General features: G+C 47.1%; 1 protein-coding gene across 2 annotated transcripts in view; it reads right to left on the bottom strand.

The window, feature by feature from the left end:
• LOC134948838 (relaxin receptor 1-like) overlaps window positions 1-27,767 on the bottom strand; it is a 493,409-nt gene that overhangs the window by 238,110 nt on the left and 227,532 nt on the right. The window lies entirely within an intron of this gene.

A 27,767-nucleotide genomic window follows, 5' to 3' on the forward strand; every position in this document is an offset into this window, starting at 1 on the left:
ACAGCGGGCTCCGAAGGAGGCTGAGCACTCTAGAAAGATTTAGGACTACCTGGTGTGCACTGGCTCCTCCCACTATGATCCTCCTCCAAGCCTCAGTTAGGACACCGTGCCCGGACGAGCAGACATAATAAGGAAGGATTTAGAATCCCGGGTAAGACTCTTACCAGCCACACCAATCACACCGTACAACTCGTGATACAATATCCAGTTTGACAGTATGAAAACAACTGAGCCTCTCAACAGATGGCTCAACAATAACCCTTTTGTTAACAATAACTATTTTACAAGTATTGCAGACAATCCGCACTTGGGATGGGCGCCCAGCATCCACTACGGACTACGAGAAATAGAATTACCGGTGAGTAAATTCTTATTTTCTCTAACGTCCTAGTGGATGCTGGGAACTCCGTAAGGACCATGGGGATTATACCAAAGCTCCCAAACGGGCGGGAGAGTGCGGATGACTCTGTAGCACCGAATGAGAGAACTCCAGGTCCTCCTCAGCCAGGGTATCAAATTTGTAGAATTTTGCAAACGTATTTGCCCCTGACCAAGTAGCTGCTCGGCAAAGTTGTAAAGCCGAGACCCCTCGGGCAGCCGCCCAAGATGAGCCCACCTTCCTTGTGGAATGGGCCTTTACAGATTTTGGCTGTGGCATGCCTGCCACAGAATGTGCAAGCTGAATTGTACTACAAATCCAGCGAGCAATAGACTGCTTAGAAGCAGGAGCACCCAACTTGTTGGGTGCATACAGGATAAACAGCGAGTCAGATTTTCTGACTCCAGCCGTCCTGGAAACATATATTTTCAGGGCCCTGACAACGTCTAGCAACTTGGAGTCCTCCGATTCACTAGTAGCCGCCGGCACCACAATAGGCTGGTTCAGGTGAAACGCTGACACCACCTTAGGGAGAAATTGGGGACGAGTCCTCAACTCTGCCCTATCCATATGGAAAATTAGATAAGGGCTTTTACATGATAAAGCCGCCAATTCTGACACTCGCCTGGCTGAAGCCAAGGCTAATAACATGACCACTTTCCACGTGAGATATTTCAGATCCACGGTTTTTAGTGGCTCAAACCAATGTGATTTTAAGAAACTCAACATCATGTTGAGATCCCAAGGTGCCACTGGAGGCACAAACGGGGGCTGAATATGCAGCACTCCTTTTACAAAAGTCTGAACTTCAGGTACTGAAGCTAGTTCTTTTTGAAAGAAAATCGACAGAGCCGAGATCTGTACTTTAATGGAACCTAGTTTTAGGCCCATATCCACTCCTGCTTGCAGGAAATGCAGAAATCGACCTAGTTGAAATTCCTCTGTTGGGGCCTTATTGGCCTCGCACCATGCAACATATTTTCGCCATATGCGGTGATAATGCGTTGCCGTAACATCTTTCCTGGCCTTAATAAGCGTAGGAATGACTTCTTCCGGAATACCCTTTTCCTTTAGGATCCGGTGTTCAATCGCCATTCCGTCAAACGCAGCCGCGGTAAGTCTTGGAACAGACAGGGCCCCTGCTGTAGCAGGTCCTGTCTGAGCGGTAGAGGCCACGGGTCCTCTGAGAGCATCTCTTGAAGTTCCGAGTACCGCGCTCGTCTTGGCCAATCCGGAACCACGAGAATTGTGTTTACTCCTCGCTTTCTTATTATTCTCAATACCTTTGGAATGAGAGGCAGAGGAGGGAACACATAAACCGACTGGTACACCCACGGTGTTACTAGAGCGTCCACAGCTATCGCCTGAGGGTCCCTTGACCTGGCGCAATATTTTTTTAACTTTTTGTTGAGACGGGACGCCATCATGTCCACCTGTGGTTTTTCCCAACGGTTTACCAGCATCTGGAAGACTTCTGGGTGAAGTCCCCACTCCCCCGGGTGGAGGTCGTGTCTGCTGAGGAAGTCTGCTTCCCAGTTGTCCACTCCCGGAATGAACACTGCTGACAGTGCTAGTACATGATTCTCCGCCCATCGGAGAATTTTTGTGGCTTCTGCCATCGCCATCCTGCTTCTTGTGCCGCCCTGTCGATTTACATGGGCGACTGCCGTGATGTTGTCTGACTGGATCAGCACCGGCTGGTGTAGGAGCAGGGATTTTGCTTGACTTAGGGCATTGTAGATGGCCCTTAGTTCCAGAATATTTATGTGAAGGGAAGTCTCCTGACTCCCCATAGTCCTTGGAAGTTTCTTCCCTGTGTGACTGCCCCCCAACCTCGAAGGCTGGCATCCGTGGTCACCAGGACCCAGTCCTGTATGCCGAACCTGCGGTATGCTGAGCCCGCTGTTCCCCATGGTCCTTACGGAGTTCCCAGCATCCACTAGGACGTTAGAGAAAAACATATACTGAGTGTGCAGATACCCAACCCGTGGGAGTATACTTCTGCCAAAACTCATAGATCCTTTGGCTTCAGTTTTTAATGCCCTCCTTGTCGCTCCTTCCATGCCCAAATATTTTACTGATGCTGTTATTCACTTACTGCCTAAGCCGGGCAGGAACCCCCACCTACCTGGCTCTTACAGGCCCATATCTCTACTCAACGTAGACTATAAACTGTTCACGATGCTTCTGGCGGACAAGGTAAAATATCTGCTTCCAGGAGTTGTTCATTCGGACCAGACAGGCTTCATTGTCGGCAGGCATTCCTCAGCTAACATCCGTAAGGTTCTCGCAGCCTCCCATTGGCTGAGCTCCACTATAGTTTCTAACACTTCCTACTTGCTATCGCTTGATGCTGAGAAAGCATTTGATCTAGTTTCTTGGGATCACTTATTTACCGCCCTTGATAAATTTGGCTTCCCTGATCAATTGATCTCTCTCTTGCGTATATTATACAATGACTCGCATTCTAGAATTATTTGTAATGGCTACCTGTCGGTCCCTATACCCTTGGGCGAAGGCACCAGACAGGGCTGTCCTCTCTCCCCACTTTTATTCGCACATGCCATTGAACCTCTAGCAATTGCTCTTCGCAACTTGCCTGAATTCACGGTATTCATATTGCCCACCACTCCCTCAATGTCATTCTGTTTGCGGATGATATGTTGCTGTTCCTTTCTGACACCCTCACCTCCATTCCAGCCATTCTTCACGTAATTAATTCGTTTGGCCTCTTTTCGGTGTTTAAAATTAATTATGACAAGTCTGAGCTCCTCCCACTGACCTCCCCTGCATCTTCTCTTCTTTCTTCCTCTCCCTCTTCTTCTGTCCTGTCTATTTTTAAACACAATACGTCTAAAATGAAATATTTAGGTATCTATATCCCACCCTCTCTGTCCGATGTCTATGCTCTTAATTTCACTCCCATACTACAAAAAATGATTACACAATTGGATGCCTGGTCATCCCTGCCCTTGTACCTCATGGGAAGGGTTGCTGTGCTGAAAAGCATTATTTTCCCTTAACTTTCCTACCTTCTCCAGATGCTAAAAAACGTTGTACTAAATTCCTATGGTCCGGCAAGAGACCTTGCATAGCTTTAGCCAAACTTAAGCTACGCAAAAGTGCGGGTGGTCTGGCCGTGCCAGATATATCCGCTTTTACCAAAGCTGTGACATTCAGATATGTGTTTGACTGGTTGCTCTCCTGCTCTACCTACTCTAATTATTCTTTAGAACAAACACTTTGCGCACCATATGATCTCCGTGCTTTACTTCATACCCCTAAAACTCTCCTTCCCTCCTCAGCTCGTACTAACCCTCTTTTTTGGAATGTTTACTTGGCATGGTGGTCTGTGAATAAATCGCTTAGAAGAAACCCGGCTCACTCCAAATTTATATATTTTTGTGGCAATCCATGTTTTCCAGCAGCTCTAGACAATGGCCCTCATTCCGAGTTGATCGCTCGCTAGCTGCTTTTTGCAGCAATGCAAACGCTAAGCCGCCGCCCTCTGGGAGTGTATCGTAGCTTAGCAGAAGTGCGAACGAAAGGATAGCAGTTTTGCTGTTAAATATATTTTCATGCCATTTCTGAGTAGCTCCAGACCTACTCCTACCTTGCGATCACTGCAGACAGTTTGGTTCCTGCTTTGACGTCACAAACACGCCCTGCGTTCGGCCAGCCACTTCCCCGTTTCCCCAGGCACGCCTGCGTTTTTACCTGACACGCTTGCGTTTTTTAGCACACTCCCTGAAAACGGTCAGTTACCTCCCAGAAACGCCTCTTTCCTGTCAATCACTCACCGATCAGCAGTGCGACTGAAAAGCGCAGCTAGACCGTGTGTAAAATAGCATGCTTTTGTGTGAAAGTACTTCGCGCATGCACACTGCGGCCCATACACATGCGCAAAAATGCCAAATTTTAGCCTGATCGCCGCGCTGCGACCGAAAGCAGCTAGCGATCAACTCGGAATGAGGGCCAATGTGCGGTTCTTTCACTGGCAGCAAAAGGGCATTGCATTAATCAAAGATGTATTCGACCCTGGAGGCATTTTACTATCCTTCTCTGAATTAATTGACAAATACCAGGTACCACGTGCAGACTTCTTTATGTATCTACAATTGAGACATTATGTCCTTTCCTTACCTCCCTCATATGACCCGACTCTGGACATTGACCCTCTCACACATATTGTTGCCTTGGTCACGCTTTCACCCTACAGAACTTGTTATCTTTACTGGGATATTTTGTCAGGGTTTGAAACGAAACTGTGGTCCCTGACTGTCAAGAGTTGGGAAGCCGACTACCTCTCTCCTATTACGTATAAGGTGTTGACAGATGATTTTGCTAATATTCTCAAAGCGCACCATTCAAGGCAGCTACAAGAGACTCATGTTAAATTTACACATAGAGCTTATATTACGCCTGGTCAGAGAAAACATATGGTCCCTTCTGAATCTGGGAAATGCCAAAAGTGAGGGACTCCCAATGCTTTATTTTTTCACTGTTTTTGGAGCTGCCCCAAAATAAAGAAATTCTGGTTCAAGGTTTTATGGTTCATCAATTCTACGTTTCTTCTCAAGTTGAATCTAGATTGCAAAGCAATGCTTGGTCTGCACTTTTCAAATTGGGGCATTCCATCACAAAAGAGACATCTTATTCCATTGTTATATGTTATTTTGACGTTGGGGAAAAAGTTAATACTTACTAATTGGATTATTAAATCACCTCCTAGGCTTGATACTTTGCGTTCTCGCCTTATTCGTACTTTATACTTGGATCGCCAGTCCACTCTGCCAAATGTGGACTGTAATGTTATATGTTTTTATAGAAAATGGGGCCCCTTTATAGAATCCTTGGACTCCTCCCACCAACAGCATGTATTATCTTTATTTGACTCGACAAAATGGTCCTTACTTCGTCAAATTGCCAGTGAGCCTTAGGGGTGATTGTCTGAGCATTTAACACTTGTCTCCACTCCTGTTCTATGGGTTCTGTCACAATTTTTGGTTTCATCTTGTCATCTGCCTGATACAAATGTTTTTCCTGTATTTACCGATTCTGACTCCGTATCCTATGTCCCTCCTTCCCCTTTTCTTTCTAGTTTTGTCTCTCTCGTTCCTTTAAAAAAAAAATGTTTTCTCTCTATTTTTATTGTTACTTGTTTAAGTAATATTTGTGTATGTCCATTATATTGATTGATTTCATGTCTGAATCTCGATTATACCTCCTTTGTTTCTGCAACAGTATTCATCATCAGATCCTGGTTTTATGAGCCCTTTATATGCTGCTATTATTGAGTACCATTGTATTACTATAGTTTTGTGCTGTGTTACTTGGATGTATTCCATACCCTTTCTCTGTGACTGCACAAATGTTTGTACCTCTCTATGGGGGTAATTCCAAGTTGATCGCAGCAGGTTTTTTGATAGCAATTGGGCAAAACCATGTGCACTGCAGGGGAGGCAGATATAACGTGTGCAGAGAGAGTTAGATTTGGGTGGGGTGTGTTCAATCTGCAATCTAATTTGCAGTGTAAAAATAAAGCAGCCAGTATTTACCCTGCACAGAAATAAAATAACCCACCCAAATCTAACTCTCTCTGCACATGTTATATCTGCCTCCCCTGCAGTGCACATGGCTTTGCCCAATTGTTTTCAAAAATCCTGCTGCGATCAACTTGGAATTACCCACTATGGGCCTAATTCTGAGTTGATCGCAGCAGCAATTTTGTTAGCAGTTGGGCAAAACCTTGGGGGTAATTCCAAGTTGATCGCAGCAGGAATTTTGTTAGCAGTTGGGCAAAACCATGTGCACTGCAGGGGAGGCAGATTTAACATGTGCAGAGAGAGTTAGATTTGGGTGTGGTGTGTTCAATCTGCAATCTAATTTGCAGTGTAAAAATAAAGCAGCCAGTATTTACCCTGCACAGATATAAAATAACCCACTCAAATCTAACTCTTTCTGCACATGTTATATCTGCCTCCCCTGCAGTGCACATGGTTTTGCCCAACTGCTAACAAAATTCCTGCTGCGATCAACTTGGAATTACACCCCATGTGCAGTGCAGGGGGGACAGATATAACATGTGCAGAGAGTGTTAGGTTTGGGTGGGGTATATTCAAACTGAAATCTAAATTGCAGTGTAAAAATAAAGCAGCCAGTATTTACCATGCACAGAAACAAAATAACCCACCCAAATCTAACTCTCTCTGCAAATGTTATATCTGCCTCCCCTGCAGTGCACATGGTTTTGCCCAATTGCTAACAAACTTGCTGCTGTGATCAACTCAGAATTAGGCCCTATGTTTTGTTATGAAAATTCAATAAATATATTTAAAAAAAAAGGTTTAGAAGAAAAAACATGTTTTATATATATATATATATATATATATATATATATATATATAACAGATGTGTGCTTGCCCCCGTTGTGGGTTTTGGATCTGTGTCTCCTTTGTGTTTTGGATCTGTATTTGGTTTTGACAGGAGCGCCCTTGTGGGTTTTGGTTTTAGATCTGTAATTTTTCGCAAAAGTCACAAAAACAGTTAAAATCACAGAATTTTGGTCTGTTTTTGTTCCTATAGTATTATTAAACTCAATAACATTAATTTCCACTTATTTCAGTTTTGACCACCTCACAGCTCACAATATTGTTTTCATCCATTGTAGGCCAAAAGTTTGCACTTAGATAGCTAAGCGACAGCAGTGGGAAACAGAATAGCACTGCATTGGCAGACAGGGTGGCACTTTAATAAACTATGAACTATGAAAATATTTGCTGTCTACACAAGAAGACAGTCTGCAGTGCTCCAAACAGTGCATAATGCAAAGAAAAGAGGTGCAAGATGGAATTGTCTTTGGCATGCTCCCACCCACCTTTATGTTGTATAAATTAAACAGGACATGCACAGTTTAACAAACCAAGCGACATGGAATGTCACTTGTGGCTGTCATAATTGATTTATTTGGGCCCAACAAAACAAGCTGCCAATGGGCACTGGACATTGCTGGTAATGATCTCTATGTGCACAAACTGGCTCTACATAGGCAAGATGTCATCATCGTCATTATCATCATCCGATTGCTCACCCATATCAGTATGTACATCTTCTTCACACACTATTAATTCATCCCCGATGGAATCCACCATTACATTTTTGGATGGACGTAATAGTCGGGAAAGGCCTTCCTCATGGAATTTGATGAATATGATCTTTTCCACATTTCAGGGAAGCAAACTTCTACGCCGATCGTTTACAAGGTTACTGGCTGTGCTGAAAATTCTTTTTGAGTACACACTGAAGGGTGGGCAACTTAAGTAAATGAAGACCAGTTGTGCAAGGGCCTCCAAATTGCCTTTTTTTCTGCCAGTAGTGAAACAGCTGTCCCTATTTGGATGCTAAAACTAAAATAATCATCAACCATGAATATTACACTGCGGTCTGGTCTACAGCATCACAATACGTGTATGAATATTAAGCTGCGGTTTGACCTGCAGCGTCACAGTATTTGTATGAAACTGGGTTATGACCTGCAGTGTCACAATACCTGTATGAATATTACACTGCGCTCTGGCCTACATCGTCACAATATGCGTGTGAATTTTAGGCTGCATTATGACCTGCAGCGTTACTTGTATGAAATTGGGGTACAACCTACAGTGTCACAATGCTTGTATGATTATAAGTACACTGTGGTCTGACTGGCAGTGACACAGAAAAATAATAGTATAGTACACTTTGCTATAGCACAACATTTTTATTTTTAATGATATTTAGCTTTTATTTTGTTTGAACTGGGAACCCCTAGATTGACAGAGCACCCATGGACGGACACAGCAGCCCGTTTATGGATGGACAGAGCACACGTGAAAGACACAGCAGCCCTTGATCGGACACAGCAGCCCCAGCCCCTTGATGGACAACACAGCTACACCTCTGGATGGACAACACAGCGCCCCTGGCAGGACACAGCGCAGACACGTCTAAGCAATACAAGCTTCACAGCCGGAGTGAAGATGGCGTGATCACCAGGGACCTTTAAAGAATCCAAAACCCTCTAGAATCCAACAGAGGGAGGATGACATTTTGCTTTGTTTTGCAGTTCGGAGTCAGGCTGGAAAACCTGAGCAGAACTCGAATCCATCTATATGGTGGATGCACTTGTTATCTCAGACTGTGTGTGTACGGTAGTTACTAAGGGATCCTGGTACCCCCTGAAACAGGCCTGTGTGCCACCCTGTGGTATGCATGCCATAGGTTGACGACCTCTTTCAGAGACATTCTTCATTTTTCATTCCGCTGAGTAATAATCCATGTTGCTATTACCAAATATCTGTGTCTTGCTAGGATTATTTTGTGTTTTAGAAGTGCTGCAGCAGTTAAGACACAGAAGCCTGTTCAGCTATTAGAGGGACACATAGCTCACAGCTTATCCACTATTGTATGGCAAACTATTGTGTTGAAATTAGAGATGAGTGGGTTCGCGGGACTTCCCACCAGACTCGGAAACCAGAACGAGGCAAAACGTCATCATCCCGCTGTCGGATTCTCACAGGTTTTGGATTCCATATAAGGAGCTGCACGTCACCGCCATTTCACTCCAGTCCTGGAGAGTGTAGCGAGAGGACGTGTCTCTCTCCTCAGTGTCTGTCTGTGCAGGTATGTAGTGTGGCGACCTGCTCTTATGTGTCATTCCAGTGCTGTTTTGTGCTGCATCAGTACAGTGGTGGTGTCTTGTGCTGCATCAGTCCAGTCACAGTGGGGTGTCCTGTGCTGCCATAAGTCCAGCGCTGCTGTAAAATTCCAGTGCAGTGGTGCTGTGTTGTGCTACATCAGTCCAGTGGTGGTGTCCTGTGCTGCTGCTGTATAAATCCAGTGCAGTGGTGCTGTTTTGTGCTGCATCATTCCAGTGGTGGTGTCCTGTGCTGCCATAAGTCCAGTGCTGTTGCTGTATAAGTTCAGTGCAGTGGTGGTGTCCTGTGCTGCCGTAAGTCCAGTGGTGGTGTCCTGTGCTGCCATAAGTCCAGTGCTGCTGTATAAATCCAGTGCAGTGGTGCTGTGTTGTGCTACATCAGTCCAGTGGTGGTGTCCTGTGCTGCCATAAGTCCAGTGGTGGTGTACTGTGCTGCTATAAGTCCAGTGCTGCTGCTGTATAAATCCAGTGCAGTGGTGCTGTGTTGTGCTGCATCAGTCCAGTGGTGGTATCCTGTGCTGCCATAAGTCCAGTGCTGCTGCTGTATTAGTCCAGTGCAGTGGTGGTGTCCTGTGCTGCCATAAGTCCAGTGGTGGTGTCCTGTGCTGCCATAAGTCCAGTGCTGCTGCCGTATAAGTCCAGGGGTACTGCCGTATAAGTCCTTTCCAGTGGTACTGTCGTATAAGTCCAGTGGTACTTCCGTATAAGTCCAGTGCTACTGCCATATAAGTCCAGTGGTACTTCCGTATAAGTCCAGTGGTGCAGTCGTATAAGTTCAGGGGTACTACCGTATAAGTCCAGTGGTGCAGTCGTATAAGTCCATTGGTACCGATGTATAAGTCCTTTCCAGTGCTACTGCCATATAAGTCCAGTGGTACTTCCGTATAAGTCCAGTGCTACTGCCATATAAGTCCAGTGGTACTTCCGTATAAGACCAGTGGTGCAGTCGTATAAGTTCAGGGGTACTACCGTATAAGTCCAGTGGTGCTGTCCTGTGCTGTATATTATTTACTCCAAATAAAGGGGTTATTAATATTTAATCCAAATATTTTTTACAGGGTTTGCCCTGTGTGGTATAGGGGTACGCTCTTCTGTGCCGCATATTGTTATAAAACTCCGTCCAAATAAAAGGGTTATTATTATCCAAATTATTTTTACAGGCTTTGCCATGTGTGTGTGGTTTAGGGCAACGCTTTTCTGTGCCGCATATTGTTATATATTTCCCTCCAAATAAAAGGGTTATTATTATCCAAATTATTTTTACAGGCTTTGCCATGTGTGTGTGGTTTAGGGGTACGCTCTTCTGTGCTGCATATTGTTATATAACTCCGTCCAAATAAAAGGGTTATTATTATCCAGATTATTTTTACAGGCTTTGCTGTGTGTGTGTGGTTTAGGGGTACGCTCTCCTGTGCCACCAATATTGTGCATGTATTACATCTGGGCAAATTCCAGCACATCCCGTGTTTTGCACATACAATTAATTTGGTGGTGCAGAATTTTTTGACAGGGGCGTTCAGGAGATGCTGTTGGTGGCCCGAAAAATTGTGGGCCACTTTCGACATTCAGCCACTGCGTGCCACTCCTAGATGGGCCAGGTGTTTGTGCCGCACACTTGTGTCACTTAGCTTAGTAATACAGCAACCTTGGCGCACCTCTTTTTTTTCTTTGCATCGTGTGCTGTTTGGGGACTAGTTTTTTTAAGTGCCATCCTGTCTGACACTGCAGTGCAACTCCTAGATGGGCCAGGTGTTTGTGCCTCACACTTGTGTCGCTTAGCTTAGTCATACAGCAACCTCGGTGCACATCTTTTTCTTCTTTGCATCATGTGCTGCTTGGGGACTAGTTTTTTTAAGTGCCATCCTGTCTGCCACTGCATTGCCACTCCTAGACGGGCCAGGTGTTTGTGCCGCACACTTGTGTCGCTTAGCTTAACCATCCAGCTACCTCATTGCAGCTCTTTTTCTTCTTTGCATCATGTGCTGTTTGGGGCCTATTTTTTAAATCTGCCATCTGCCTGTAATACCGACTGTATGGAATCAACTTGCTATGTGGTGACCTGCTGTGCAAAATAAACACCGAAAGTGTTCATCTAAGTCCCCATGTGTGTGATCCTTGTCACAAATATATATATATATATATATATATATATATATCAGTGAGGTGTGGTGGGGTGAGGCAGAGCCTTTCCTGTCATACTAACGTTTGTGCCAGAGTTTTGACTGTATAAAGTATATGAAAAATATAAATAATTTGTTTGAAATATCTTTTCCATTATTCTAATCATTTTTATAGCCAAAACTCTGGAGTAAATAGGTCTATGGTAGGTGAGGCAGTGCCTCTCCTGCCTATCTTTTCTGCACATCTCTGATCAAAACTCACCAAATTTCCAAGAGTTTATACTGCTACACCTGTATATAATGTCCAGATGTATCCTTTGGCTCATATATTGCGTGTAAATCTGGCTCTTGTGCTAGCCAGTGCCTCCTGAGCCATTTAGGTCACCGCACGACCCTGAGATATATATATATATATATATATATATACACTGCTCCAAAAAAAAAGGGAACACAAACAACACAATGTAACTCCAAGTCAATCACACTTCTGTGAAATCAAACTGTCCACTTAGGAGGCAACACTGATTGACAATCAATTTCACATGCTGTTGTGCAAATGGAATAGACAACAGGTGGAAATTATAGGCAAAAGCAAGACACCCCTAATAAAGAAGTTGTTCTGCAGGTGGTGACAGGTCATACAGCACGTGGAGGCCACACACACTACTGAGCCTCATTTTGACTTGTTTTAAGGACATTACATTAAAGTTGGATCAGCCTGTAGTGTGTTTTTCCACTTTAATTTTGAGTGTGACTCCAAATCCAGACCTCCATGGGTTAATAAATTTGATTTCCATTGATTATTTTTGTGTGGTTTTGTTGTCAGCACATTCAACTATGTAAAGAACAAAGTATTTACTAAGAATATTTCATTCATTCAGATCTAGGATGTGTTATTTTAGTGTTCCCTTTATTTTTTTTTGAGCAGTGTATATATATATATATATATATATATATATATATATATACGTATACACACACACACACACACACACACACACACACACACACACACACACACACACACAGGGCTGCCATCAGCAATTGCGGGGCCCGGGACTGACAAAATAGGCAAGCCCCCCCCACCCCACTGTAGAATAGCACCAGTTAACGCTGTGTGTGTGTATTATATGCACACACATGCATGCATACATACATGTGCGCTGTCCGTAGGGCCCGGGATGCTGATGCCTCTGCCTGCCCGCCTCCATCCCCGCTGTTCTGCTGCTCTCCTCCGTCCTCCTGCAGCTGTATTGAAAACGTCCCTCCCAAAATGGCCACCGCCACAAAGAAGACAGTTATTCAAGATACTAGAGGGCCCCTCTAGTATCTTGAATAACTGTCTCCTCTGTGGCGGCGGCTATTTTGGGAGGGAAGTTTTTCAATACAGAGCTGCTGGAGGGTCGGAGGACAGCGACAGAACAGTGGGGACGACCGCAGGGCGGCGTGGACGGCAGCAGGTGGGCAGGTTGCTGCATGAGCATCCGGGCCCTCCTCCCTCTGTCAGAGAGGCTGGGCCCGGGACAGCTGTGCCCCCAGCACCCACCTGATGGCGGCCCTGCACACACATATATATAAACACACAAGATGTATAGATTTACATATTGTGTGAATTTGTAGGGCTCCAGCTACACTCTGATTCAGTAGACTGCAGAATGCAGGGGTTCACTACGATATGCCGGCGGCCAGGCTCCCGGCGACCAGCATACCGGCGCCGGGAGCCCGACCGCCGGCTTACCGACAGTGTGGCGAGCGTAAATGAGCCCCTTGTGGGCTCGCTGCGCTCGCCACGCTACGGGCACGACGCGCGCCACACTATTTTATTCTCCCTCCAGGGGGGTCGTGGACCCCCACGAGGGAGAATAAGTGTCGGTATGCCAGCTGTCGGGCTCCCAGCGCCGGTATGCTGGGAATGCAGAATCAGCATTCAACAGCAGGTCCCATCTCACAGTCCACCAGCAGCGGTGGGTGCACCATCGGTTGATGCAGCGCAGGCTGAGCGGCGGGTGCACCATCAATTGAGGCAGCAAAGGCTGAGCGGGAGCCATTCTGTCCCCTATTGCAGGTGTTAGCAGGGCTCCTGGGACAGAGCAGATTTACTCTGCAGTATGTGTGCCGCAGACCTCCGTTGCAAGAGCAGCGAGCACACTTGGATCTTGTTGTGAACCACACAGGTGCTGCTGTACATGCAAGTGCCCATTGGGGGCTTCGAGCTAGGAGGCAGGTTTCTCCATTGCCTCTGGGAGTTACACCGCTGGTGTTCTTTATCTTCATGAGACAGTGACCTGCCTTGGACCTACATCCTCACACCCGCCTTTAAAAAATGTACTTGATTATTTATTAAAGCGGTTATGTGGCACTCCATCAGGGTTGCTACAGACATTTCTCTTACGTCCTAGAGGATGCTGGGGTCCATATTAGTACCATGGGGTATAGACGGGTCCACCAGGAGCCATTGGCACTTTAAGAGTTTAATAGTGTGGGCTGGCTCCTCCCTCTATGCCCCTCCTACCAGACTCAGTTTAGAAAATGTGCCCGGAGGAGCCGGTCACAGCTAGGGGAGCTCTACAGAGCTTTCCTGGTAAAAGTTTATCTTAGAGTTTATTTTTTTACAGGAGGCTGCTGGCAACAGCCTGCCTGCATCGAGGGACTGAGGGGGGGATCTGAGCCACTGACTCCACTGACTGGACATTGAGCTCCAGAGGGGACAGATTGCGCCCCGCCATAGGGGAATGCTCACCCCGGCAGCCAGCCACCACCCCCTTGCAGAGCTGAAGTGTGGTGATTGAGTCACTGTCCCCCCTTACAAGCGGGAGTTCAGTGTGAAGAGGGCGGCTTTATGGGTAGGAGCGCGGTTAATACCCGGACAGCTCAGCGGTACTGCGGTGCGGCGCTGTGAGGGGCGCCCTGAGCCAGCACCTAACCCTACACTGACCATTTCCAGCCTGTCGGGGTCCGCGGATCTTAGCCAGCAAACAAATCCTCAGGCCAGTATAATCTCTCAGGAGCGGGAAGACAGCGCCATTAAGGGGGCGGACCTTCTCCTCAGAGCGGACCCAGCAGTGTTCAGCGCCATTTTCCTGCCTGCAGCTCACTGCCAGTGGATGAACAGGTCCCTCCAGAGCACCTCCAGCTATCTGTACGGTACCAGCGGGTTGTAGAAGGGAGGGGAGGCTGTGTAAAGGGACACAATCAGCGCTGGTTAGGGTCTCCCTATACCTATAATAGCGCTGTGTGTGGGTTGGCTCCAATCTCTGTGTCTCTCTGCCATTCTTGGGGGGGGGGAAACTCTGTCTACCCAGTACCCTGTGTGTTTGTGGGGTGTTTGGTGTGTATGTGAAAACATGTCTAGGGACACTGTTTCATATGCTGCAGAGGATTTATCTTCTCAGGAAGACTCCATACCATGTAATCAGGATTGCACTGTTGTAGCGCAGATCCCAGCTAGATAGCCGGAATGGTTAGTCTCTCCGAGGGGGACTATTTCCCTGATTTCTGATAGGGTTGCTAGGACTGAGCATGCCACTCAAGTTCTGCAATCATCTATGGTTGTATGGTCTGATACTGCTGATACTGCATCCTCGGGGTCCCCAGCGGAACATTCTCACAAACGTGCACTTGCCAAACTTATGCAGGATGACACGGACACTGATTCTGACACTGCAGATGGTGACGGGGATGTGTTGAAGGAGACGGCTTCACTTGCTAAGGAGGTGCAGTTGATGATTGAAGCTGTACGGCAGAGGTGGCCAAACAGTAGATCGCGATCAACTGGTCGATCGCGGACATGCGACCAGTCGATCGCGATCCTCCGCCCAGCCACCCGAAGCCGCGCCTCTCCTGCCTCCCGCCCTGCCCCTCTGTCTGGTCTCCGGCAGTGACGGCGGAGTGTATGGCTCAAATCAGGTGCCGGTTCGTTAGCCAATGAGAGTTCGCGGACCGGCGCCTGATTTGAGACATACACGCTGGCTGCCGTCACCGCCGGAGATCAGACTGAAAAGCAGGGTGGCAGGCAGGAGAAGCGCGCGCTGCGCTGCGCTCACCACACAGTAACGGTGATCTCTACTATGGGGGCATATCTGGCATTGTGGGCACATGGCTCAGTGGGGGCATATCTGGCAATGTGGGTCATATGTGGCACTGTGGGGGCATATCTGGCTCTGCGGGCACATTGGCACTGTGGGGGCATATCTGGCACTGTGGGCACATGGCACAGTGGGGGCATATCTATAATCTGGCACTGTGGGGTCATATCTGGCACTGTGGGGTCATATCTGGCACTGTGGGGTCATATCTGGCACTGTGGGCACATGGCACTGTGGGGGCATATCTGTATCTGGCACTGTGGGGTCATATCTGGTACTGTGGGGGCATATCTGTATCTGGCACTGTGGGGTCATATCTGGCACTGTGGGCACATGGCACTGTGGGGGCCTATCTGTAATCTGGCACTGTGGGGGCATATCTGTAATCTGGCACTGTGGGGGCATATCTGGCACTGTGGGGGCATATCTGGCACTGTGGGCACATGGCACTGTGGGGGCATATCTATAATCTGGCACTGTGGGGGCATATCTAGCACTGTGGGCACATGGCACTGTGGGGGCATATCTGTATCTGGCACTGTGGGGTCATATCTGGCACTGTGGGGGCATATCTGGCATATCTGGCACTGTGGGCACATGGCACTGTGAGGGCATGTGTGTATCTGGCACTGTGGGAGCATATGTGTTTGAGGTTTTTACCTGTGGGGGCCAATGTGTTATTTCGTGTGAGGCAGTCATTACACTTTTTGTTATACCACGCCCACTTTTTGTTATGCCACGCCCCCTTTTCTGCACGCGCGCCTGTGGCGCGCGCTATTATTCCTCCTACGTAGATCACAAAAGCTTTTTAGCTTTCAAAGTAGATCGCCGACTCCAAAAGTCTGGCCACCCCTGCTGTACGGGATGTGTTACACATTACTGACACAGCTCCTGAGCAGGTAGAGGAGGCCTTTTTCATAGACAATAAACCCCCCCCCCCCCCTCACCTTCCCGGCATCCAAAGAATTAAATGCTATCTTTGAAAAAGCCTGGGAAAATCCGGAGAAGAAATTCCAGATCCCTAAGAGGGTCTTGGTGGCTTTTCCCTTCCCAGAGGAAGATAGAAAAAAATGGGAGTCCCCGCCGATAGTCGATGCCTCTGTCTCTAGGCTGTTCAAACAGGTGTGTGCTGCCAGTCCCGGGATCAACCGCGTTGAAGGACCTGGCAGATCGAAAGGTGGATGCTACGCTAAAATCCATTTACACGGCTTCAGGGGCTATATTGTGGCCTACTATAGCCTGTGCTTGGATTGCAAAAGCTATTGCCAGGTGGTCAATCACTCTGCAGGTGGAATCGACTACGCTGGATAGAGGTGACGTTGATTTATTTTTACGTAATATTCAGGACTCTGCAGGGTTCCTGGTGGATTCCATGAAGGACCTGGGTTCCATGGCGGCGGGGATCTCCTCCATGTCCGTCTCGGCTCGCAGGGGTCTCTGGCTGCGCCAATGGTTTGCGGATGCGGAATCCAGGAAGAATGTGGAGGGCCTACTCTATACAGGTCAGGCTCTCTTTGGGGAGGCACTGGATGCGTGGATTGCCACGGCTACCGCGGTTAAGTCACCTTTTCTCCCCTCATCTGCACCGGCTACGAAGAAGCCCTTCACACTGGCCACGTCACAGTCCTTTTGGCCCGCGAGGCCTAGAAAGAACAAGCCTTCGAACACCTTTTTCAGAGGTGGTCGTGCCAAGGGAAAGAAACCTGCTCCCGCAGGTTCCCAAAACCAGAAGCCTGCTTCTGATGCCCCCAAGTCCTCCGCATGATGGTGGACGACTGGGCCTGGAGGAAGGTCAGGTGGGCGCAAGACTCCGGCATTTCAGCCACGTCTGGGTGTCGTCTGGCCTGGACCCCTGGGTACTGGATATAGTGTCCAGGGGGTACAGACTGGAGTTTCAAGCTCTCCCACCTCACCATTTCTTCACCCCAGGCTTACCTGCTCTGCCGGCGGACAGAACTATTCTTAGGGAGGCCATTCAAAAATTGGTGGTGTCCGAGGTCATTGTTCCAGTTCCGCCTCAGCAGTGGAACAAAGGCTATTATTCGAACCTTTTCATGGTACCAAAACCAGATGGTTCGGAACGACCGATTCTGAACTTAAAGTCTTTGAACCCTTATGTCAAAGAGTTCAAATTCAAGATGGAATCTCTGAGAGCTGTCATTTCAGGACTGACGGAGGTGGAGTTCCTGGTGTCTCTGGACATCAAGGATGCGTACCTCCACATTCCTATTTGGTCATCGCATCAGGCACATCTCAGGTTTGCACTATTAGACGATCACTATCAGTGTTAGGCGCTGCTGTTTGGCCTCTCCACAGCACCGAGGATCTTCACCAAGGTGATGACGGAGATGATGGTTCTCCTTTGCAAGCAGGGGGTGAACATAATCCTGTATCTGGACGATCTCCTGATCAAGGCATCGTCCAGGGAGAAGTTGTTGCGATCCATTGCTCTCACGACACATCTGCTCAAGGAGCACGGTTGGATCCTGAACCTTTCGAAGTCTCATCTGGAGCCGACAAGGAGGCTGTCTTTCCTGGGGATTATCCTAGACACGGAAGTGCAGAGTGTGTTTCTGCCGGTGGAGAAAGCATTGGTGATTCAATCAATTGTCCGGGATGTCTTAAAGCCTACCCGGGTCTCGGTTCATCAGTGCATCCGCCTTCTGGGGAAGATGGTTGCCTCCTACGAGGCTCTACAATACAGAAGGTTTCATGCTCGATCCTTTCAGCTGGATCTCTTGGACCAGTGGTCGGGATCTCACCTACACATGCACCAGAGGATACGTCTATCGCCGAAAGCCAGGATTTCGCTCCTCTGGTGGATACAACTACCACACCTTCTGGAAGGCCGAAGGTTCGGAGTTCAGGACTGGATCCTTCTAACCACAGATGCACGTCTAAGAGGTTGGGGAGCAGTCTCTCAGGGGGAAACCTTCCAAGGACGGTGGTCAGCTCAAGAATCCTTTCTCCCGATAAACATTCTGGAGCTAAGAGCCGTATACAACAGTCTTCTGCAAGCAGCACACCTTCTACAGGATCGGGCTGTTAAGGTGCAGTCGGACCACGTGACCACAGTGGCCTACATAAACCGACAAGGCGAAACGAAGAGCAGGGCTGCAATGTCAGTGGTGTCAAGAATCCTCCTCTGGGTAGAAAGGCACGCAGTGGCGATGTCAGCTATCTCCATTCCGGGAGTAGACAACTGGGAAGCAGACTTCCTCAGCAGACACGAGGAGAGTGGGGCCTCCATCCGGAGGTGTTCGAGGAGGTAACCGGTTGGTGGGGGGTTCCTCACATAGACATGATGGCCTCCCACCTCAACAAGAAGCTGCGGAGGTACTGTTCCAGGTCGAGAGACCCACAGGCAGTGGTGGTGGACGCACTGGTAACACCATGGGTGTTCACGTCAGTGTATGTGTTCCCTCCACTTCCTCTGATACCAAAAGTTCTTCAACTGGTAAGAAGAACAAAGGTTCTGGCAATCCTCATTGCTCCGGACTGGCCAAGGAGGGCTTGGTACGCGGATCTACTGGATCTTCCGCTGGAAGATCCAAGGCCTCTACCTCTTCGGGAGGATCTGCTACCGCAAGGGTCCATTCGCTTATCAAGACTTACCGCAGCTACATTTGACGGCATGGCGGTTGAATGCCAGATCTTACCTCAGAAGGGTATCTCGAGTGAGGTCATTCCTACCTTGATACAGGCTAGGAAGGGGGTACCGTCTAAACATTACCATCGCATCTGGAAAAAATGTTTCTTGGTGTGAGTCCAAGAAGTTTTCTGTGGTGGACTTTCTACTTGGACGTTTTCTCCTTTTCCTGCAAGCAGGGGTGGATATGGGACTGAGATTGGGCTCCATCAAGGGCCAGATCTCTGCTTTGTCCATCTTCTTCCAAAATCAATTGGCTGTCCTCCCTGAGGTTCAGACCTTTTTAAAAGGGGTTTTGCACATCCAGCCTCCCTTTATGGCACCAACGGCACCCTGGGATCTTGATGTGGTGTTTCAGTTCCGGCAATCAGCTTGGTTTGAGCCTCTACAGGAGGCTGATATCAAGTTTCTCACGTGGAAGGCGGTCACTTTGTTGGCCTTGGCTTCTGCACAACGCGTGTCGGAATTGGGGGCTTTATCTTGTAAAAGTCCCTATCTGATCTTCCATGAAGACAAGGTGGAACTTCGGACTCGTCCACAGTTCCTGCCTAAAGTTGTATCGGCTTTCCATATCAACCAACCTATTGTGGTGCCAGTAGCTACTGCTCAATTGCTTCAAAGGCCTTGGATGTTGTGAGGGCTTTGAAGATTTATGTGAAGAGCATGGCTCGTCATAGGAAAAGTGACTCTGTTTGTCCTCTACGATCCCAAGAAAATTGGGTGTCTTGCTTCTAAGCAGTCGATTTCACGCTGGATCAGGTTCACTATCCAGCATGCTTATTCCACGGCAGGATTGCCGTGTCCAAGATCTGTAAAGGCCCACTTTACTCGTAAAGTGGGCTCTTCCTGGGCGGCTGCCCGGGGTGTCTCAGCTGTGCAACTCTGCCGAGCAGCTACTTGGTCTGGGTCGAACACGTTTGCCAAGTTTTACAAGTTCGATACTTTGGCCTCTGATGACCTCAAGTTTGGTCAAGCAGTATTGCAGGAGCCTCCGCGCTCTCCCTCCCATACTGGGAGCTTTGGTACATCCCCATGGTACTAATATGGACCCCAGCATCCTCTAGGATGTAAGAGAAAATAGGATTTTGGTTACCTACCGGTAAATCCTTTTCTCGTAGTCCGTAGAGGTTGCTGGGCGCCCGCCCAGCGCTGCGTTGCGTTTTCCAGCATTGGTCTTGTAGTTCAGTACTGCCTGGTTCCTAGGTAAGTTCTGCATTATTTACTGTTTCAGTACTGTTTCAGCTGTTGCTGAGATGTTCCGGCATGTTAGTCGGATTTGCCTGTTGTGTGAGCTGGTATGAATCTCGCCACTATCTGTGCAATTCCTTCTCTCAAAGTATGTCATCCTCGGGCACAGTTTCTAGACTGAGTCTGGTAGAAGGGGCATAGAGGGAGGAGCCAGCCCACACTATTAAACTCTTAAAGTGCCAGTGGCTCCTGGTGGACCCATCTATACCCCATGGTACTAATATGGACCCCAGCATCCTCTACGGACTACGAGAAAAGGATTTACCGGTAGGTAACCAAAATCCAATTTAACTTATTTCTGTGCACTTTCTTCCTCTAAAAAATGCAGCCTGGCTAAACACTTTGGGGGGAATTCAAATGTTTGAAAAGACTATTAGATAGGAAAAAATAGGCACCCAACTGACTTTTCAAACAATTGAATATCCCCCTTTGAGACTTCAGCAGGGAAAGGGTTAAGAACATTTTCTGTACTGTAGCTGGCATGTGCTGTGACAGTTAACAGCCGGGTGCCAAGTCTGTTGGCAGCTGGGCGGCAGCCATCTTAGAGGATGGAGAGAGTGGAACAGCCCTTTGAAACAGAAGGGGCTGAGGTGTACCTAACCTGATTTGGTGGTGTCCCCAGTGATCGGAGGAGGCTCCTAATCTGACAGGCACAAAGGTGGTCCCTTCTCTAGCAAGGCAGCCGGTGATCGATGAGGAGGAAGGGAGGCACCTTGTCAGAGTCCAGCAGCCAACAAAGAGAGAGTGTAAGGAGCGGTGAGCAGATTAGGGGGGTAATTCAGACCTGATCGCTAGGCAGCGATCTTTGCACTGCTGCGATCAGATAGTCGCCGCCTACAGGGGGAGTGTATTTTAGCTGTGCAAGTGTGAGAACGCATGTGTAGCAGAGCTGCACAAACTTATTTTCTGCAGTCTCTGCGCAGCCCAGGACTTACTCAGCTGCTGCGATCACATCAGCCTGTCCGGGACCGGAATTGACGTCAGGAACCCTCCCTGCAAACGCTTGGGCATGCCTGCGTTTTTCCAAACACTCCCAGAAAACGATCAGCTAACCACAAATGCCCTCTTCCTGTCAATCTCCTTGCGATCGCCCATGCGTTCGGAAATTTTGCACCATCCCATTCATGCGGTCCGTCGTGCCTGTGCATTGTGGTGCATAAGCATGCGCAGTTCAGATCTGATCACAGGCTGTGAGAAAATGCAGCCTAGCGATTAGGTCTGAATCGGCCCCCATGTCAGCCCTGAGGCAAAACAGCCATTTCTAGTGAGATCGGGGAGCCCCATTGCAGACTATACAGTCTCACACTTCAAATAGCAGGAGTCTCAGTAATTGCTGAATCATCCTGTTGACTGTCACAGACTCTCTCCTGAAATACCCTGCTATATTAGAGAACAGTTTTACACATTAAATTGGCCAGCTTTGTTACCAGCACCCTTTAGGAGACCGATAAGAGCCGTCAAATGGGAACAGGCACCTTGGTGCAGAAACAGACACTCCGCTATCACGTACTGCAGTTTTCTCCACACACAGCCAGAACTTTGTAGTGCAGTAATGAACAATACTGTCACAGTTACGCAGAAAGCCTCAAGGGATTCAGGTCTCCATATTACAGGGACCTGCAGCAGACGTTGTACTGCTCTCAGTCAGACAGAGATTAAATGTAACCATTGAGCACAGCAACCTTTTTGGAAAACAGGTCAGTAGCCCTGCGTCACTAACTACACATCACAAGCCCTTCCAGTGATAGACAGAGAGAGAGAGTGTGCTCATAACAGGGATAGAGACACCGTAGCTGCTTACTGTATATTGTGTTTAATGATGAGTCAGGACCAAGTGCCACAGGGGATTTGGTCTCTAGGTCGACAGTAACTAGGTCGACTACTATTGGTCTAAAGTAACTAGATCGACAGGGTCTCTAGGTCGCCATGTTCTAGGTCGACAAGTCAAAAGGACGACATGGGTTTTTCACAATTTCTTTTTTTGACCTTTTTCGTACTTAACGATCCACGCGGACTATGATTGGGAATAGTAACCTGTGCTGAGGGCAGTGGTAATCGAGTAAGGCACCTTGCCCGAGCGCGAGCCATGCGAGGGGACACGGTGCACTAATTGGGGTTCTTGGTCACTGTATGGAGAAAACGACACCAAACCCCCCCATAAAAAACGCATGTCGACCTACACCGTGTTGACCTAGAGACCCTGTCAACCTAGTTACTGTCGACCAATAGTGGTCGACCTAGTTACTGTTGACCTAGTTACTGTTGACCTTGCATACAACACCCGTGCCACAGTTGTAAGCAGTTATTGCCTTACACAGCAGCGTGGATATATCAGAGAGTTTCCATTATGGGAATAGTAACTACAATCACCTAATATAACATCCAACTAAGCATTACTACAGTGACAGTGCAGAGACCTGCAAATTAGACCCATATTTGCCAGAAGATATTGTGCTTCACTGCAAAAGGAGAGATTGTTATGGTGTAAAGCAATTGCCTACAGACAGGACAGAGTTGCAAAACCGCCTGGTTGAAGAGAACCACCTATACTTCATGTACTATGATCTATCCATTGCTACATTCATCCCAGATTATTAACTGATCTCAGGAGATAACTTTCTTAAGGCCCCCATCCACTAGGGAGTTTTATATCAGCAATGAGTTGGATCCATTATTCCTGCAATCTGTCTGGGAGCTTCCCGGGAGCCCTGCGATTGCAATTTGCTACTTCAGTGTATTTTTTACATGTGATTTATCTCATGCAATCTAACACTATTAAACCTATTTCTGTGCAATTGAATCCTCGCATCGCAATCGCACAAAAAGGACATGCAATGTGACACTTTTCATGCAATCCGTCTCATGCAATCCGTCTCAGCAATTCATCTCAATCACATAAAATCAGGCCATATCGCACTAGTGGATGGGGGCCGTTTGAGAAGTGCACTAAACTCAATGTAGCTAGCTACAAAATGACAGGTTTTACGGGGCCCCAATTATAAGAGTATTTTAAATGTGATTGTCAAATGTTGATGTTATTTCTTTTGCTTTCTTCTTTGCATGAAAAGGGTATGTGAATAACATACATATTGCCATTATATGTGATAATCTCCTCAAGTACTTAAAGCTGAGAAAAGCTTACAGAAATGCTTCAGTTGAATAAAATTCACATAGAGATATTCTGTAATTAATGTCTGAGTAATATATCTGGAACTGTATTGTGAGTTGCTGCTGAAACGTATTCCTGTTAGAAGCTACAGACACCAGGTCCAGGTGAGGAATACCAGAAGAAATAAAGTACAGGTTGAGTATCCCATATCCAAAATGCTTGGGACCAGAAGTATTTTGGATATGATTATCCATATTTTGGAATAACTGCATACCATAATGAGACATCATGGAGATGGGACCCAAGTCTAAGCACAGAATACATTTATGTTTCATATACACCTGATACACACAGCCTGAACATAATTTTGGCCAATATTTTTAATAACTTTGTGCATTAAACAAAGTTTCTTTTACATCCTAGGGGATACTGGGAATCCATTTAGTACCATGGGGGTATAGACAGTCCACTAAGAGCCATGGGCTCTTTAAGAAATTGATAGTGTATGCTGGCTCCTCCCTCTATGCCCCTCGTACCAGACTCAGTAACTGAAGAGTTTTCTGCATTTATTTTCTGTTTGTTGTTTTCAGGCAGGACTGGATGGCACCAGTCTGCCTGCTTCATGGGACTTAGGGGTGGGGGTGGCCCAACCTCTCTCAGGGTTAATGGTCCCGTTCCCTGCTGACAGGACACTAGCTTCTGAGGAAACTATTCGCAAGCCCCACCGCAGCGAGCGTACATTCCCGCAGCACGCCGCCACCCCTAACAGAGCCAGAAGAAAGAAGAGTGGTGAGTACTAAGCCAGTGTCCCGGTTAGCGGGTTACCGGCCATTATAGTGGCATGAGGGTACGGAGATGCACGGCTTCTAAACGGGGTGGACTGTGTCCCGCTGTGTAAGGACACAGACGCTGAACAGCGGACACAGTACCCAGACTGGCAACAAAGCCATAAAAGGTATCGGTCTCCATTTTATGCACTTAAACACATACAGCCAGTATAAAAAAGAATGGGAAGACCGTGCGCCATTGAAGGAGCGGGGCTTCACTATGAGCGGATCCAGCTGCTCACCAGCACCATTTTACCTCTGCATCTGACACAGACGCTGACTGATAGGGACGCGTAGCTCCTCCGGAGAGACTCCAGATTACCTCAGCGGTACCAGGGGGTCATAGCGGGGGGGGGGGGGGGGGGGGAGACAAATATTAGTGTACTAAGTCCCTAATCTAGGTACTTAGTCTGCGACCCAGCTAAGCTTGGCATTAGCATTAAGGGCACAGTGTGCTGGTTCCATACTCCCTCTGTTTCTCCCTGGAAGGGCTCTTTGTGGGTTAATTTTGCTTTTTTTTTAACAAAAATTTTTATGGAATTTTGTCATTGATATAGCCGTACAAAATAATTAAAGAAAAATGAATTGTGATTGGTTTATGTATATGATTAGCCTGCTAATTTGATTGGATCATGAAACGCTGTAATGACAAGTATATAGGATGAAACCAATGTGTCAATGTTCAGTTCATGATATTCTTTTATCGTGAGCCCTGTGAATTTCACAATGCAATAAATCTATCAAAGAGACTTCATTTTTCTTCAATTATTTTGTACGGCTATATCATTTTGGAGGTCTGTGCCACCGAGATCAACCCAACATTGACACACGAAGAAGGAAGGTGGGCTGGAGCCGGGACACCTGAATCAACAGTGGCCACAGGTAAGAGCTGTAATCTTACTTCTGCTCCATGTGTCCCTGCCTCGGTCTGCTGCCTTTGTGTGTTATTGTTGGTTTGTAACTCTTTGAAGTCTTTTTGGAGATTGTGAGTATGGAACCAAATTGAATTTAAGTGCATTTTATTATCAGTTACAATGATTTGTATAAAGTGTTAAGATTGCAATTTCTGTTGATATCATAGTTACAGATTACAATGGAATATTTTGTCTGCCATATCTTGCTAAATTTAGAGTGAAGTCTGTGAGTGATTGTGTGATTGGCCGAGGCTTCACGCCGGCAGAGTCTGGACAGGGCCCAGGTAGGAGAGAGGCTCCGGTCAAACTCTTCTATGCTGGATAGTATCAGGGATACTCACCCACTATGAAAAGCACCTTGTACACTAGAAGGCCAAGCTTACAGAGTGTGGAACACAAGTGCCTGTTCAGAGTTGTGGCACCTGACGAGGTGGTGAGGTTTCCTAAGTGGAGTAATATCTCTATAAATAAGGGGAGCGTCCCTGTTTACCATTGTATTGGACATTGAGGCTGGACTTTAAAATAAAGATTAGCCATTACAATGGGTCAAGAGATGTCCACACCAAAGGGTTCTTCTATGTTAGAGATCCCGCACGGCAGTCCAGCAAGTGTGACGTATCAGAGACATGGGAGTGCGGCTGTGAAACTTCTCAGGAAATGGCATGCAAAACAACCTGAAATACCTGTGATAGGAACCTTTGATATGCAGAAATGGACAGACTTAAGGGGTAAAATAAGAAAAAGGGAGGAGTAGAAAGCTTACACACTATGGCTGGAGGCATCTAATGTAACCCCGCCACCAGCCTATGTTGCACAAATGTCCTGTCATGTAGATAATGGAGGAACATGGCAATTACAACCCAGGCATGTTACAACACGACACTTATCTTGTAGGGGAAGATGGGATCTGGGTAGCGCAGATGGATTTGTTTGATGAGGATCACGAATTTGCTGGGATGTACATTTATGACCCCTTCACTAAGACATATAAAGCTCAGTATAATAATACAGATGGTGAAACTGTCACACACACTTTATGCAAGAACAAACCGGGAAATTTAGTTCCCTATGAAGACAAATTACCAGTGATGGGAGCGCATTTTGCAGACGTACACACATCGAACATTGTGGCCTCTGGCACTTGTAGCACATCCGCCCAGGGCAAACCAGTTGCAACAATGCCTCTGAGAGTGGTAACTACAGATCGGGGTGCACAGTGGTCCATACATGTTCCTTGGTCAAAGGCTGAATTACACCAAATTTGCACAGAACCAGCAGATTATAGCATAAAGCCAGCAGAAGTCAGAACCAAACTCAAGCGCCTATACAAAATACACCACCTAACACATAGTGACATAGCACAATTATTTACTGCTTTGCTGACAACTGAGGAATACAAGAAGCTCACAACAGACGCAGGGTGGGATGCAGAAGGGTTTAAGCCTGCCTTAGACGTTGCTAGAGATGAGCTGGACCGAGAATGGAAAAATTTAATGACAGCCTTTACAGAGCAGTTTCCTTGCCAGCCTAACTGGGGGAAAATAATGATGAATAAACAAGGTCCTACAGAAACAGTTAGAGATTATTGGGGAAGGTTCAAAACTGAGGTCCAAAATTATGGGGTCATTGAAGATATATTTGGCAAGGAAGTACTTCAGCCCATGTTATCTGGAGCTCTTGTGGAAGGTTTTAAGCCTCAGGTAAAAACCCGCTTGACCATCAATGATCCTCTATGGTGTAAAAAGTGTCCAGAAGATCTGGTCACTCTTGCTATATACCATGAGGACAATTTGGTGGTCAAGAAAATAAACACAGAAACCAAGCTTATGAACCTACAGGTCAAAGCTGCACAAGCCACCTGTGACCTAGCTAATAGACCAATTGATTACAGCATAGGTGCCAGGTGATCATCAGACAGATCACAACTTACTTGTTACAATTGCCAGAGGAAAGGACACTTTGCAAGGGACTGCAGACGCCCTAAGAAACCGAGGCAGTCCCAGGCAAAGAAGGGCACCACAGAAAGTGATGAGGATTTACAATGACAGGATACTGCAGCTCCCGCGAAGACAATGACTGTAATATCTTGTAACTCTCAAGAACCAACCATTGATTTAAAAATTGGAGACTCTAAACATTCCTTCCTGATTGACACGGTGCTGCACGATCCCTGATAGCTGACAAGGTCACTTTACCTAACACAAACAAAGTTGTACATGCAGTAGGTGTGGCAAATTAAGTAATCCCCTTAAGGGAGACACAAGATGTAAAAGTAACAGTTGGACCCTTAACAAGTGACCACTCCTTTTTGTTGGCAGCTGATGCCCCCACAAATTTACTGGGGAGGCACTTATTGTGTAAATTGGGATGCACTGTATTTTGCACTCCAGATGGGGTATACCTACAGGTACCAGATTCCAACAAAGACTTGCTCACTGATGCACTGCTCAGGTGACCCTCCTTCTCCAGAAAAGGTGGAACTGAATACCTTGTGTGTACTCTTCCCTGAAGTGTCTGAAATGTTATCAACAATTCCAGACCAGCTGTGGACCACGGGCTCCAATAATGTGGGGAAAATCCTAAATGCTCCACCAATAAGAGTCAAGCTCAAAGCAGGAGCAGTAATTCCCAGTAGACCACAATACCCCTTAAAGCCAGAAGCTGAACAAGGAGTGTTCCCAGTAATCCAAGAACTACTACAACAGAAACCCAGAGCCTGGCCAATACACCCATCTTTCCTG

The sequence above is a fragment of the Pseudophryne corroboree genome, chromosome 8, assembly GCF_028390025.1.
Source record: "Pseudophryne corroboree isolate aPseCor3 chromosome 8, aPseCor3.hap2, whole genome shotgun sequence".
In the NCBI taxonomy this organism is placed as follows: domain Eukaryota; kingdom Metazoa; phylum Chordata; class Amphibia; order Anura; family Myobatrachidae; genus Pseudophryne; species Pseudophryne corroboree.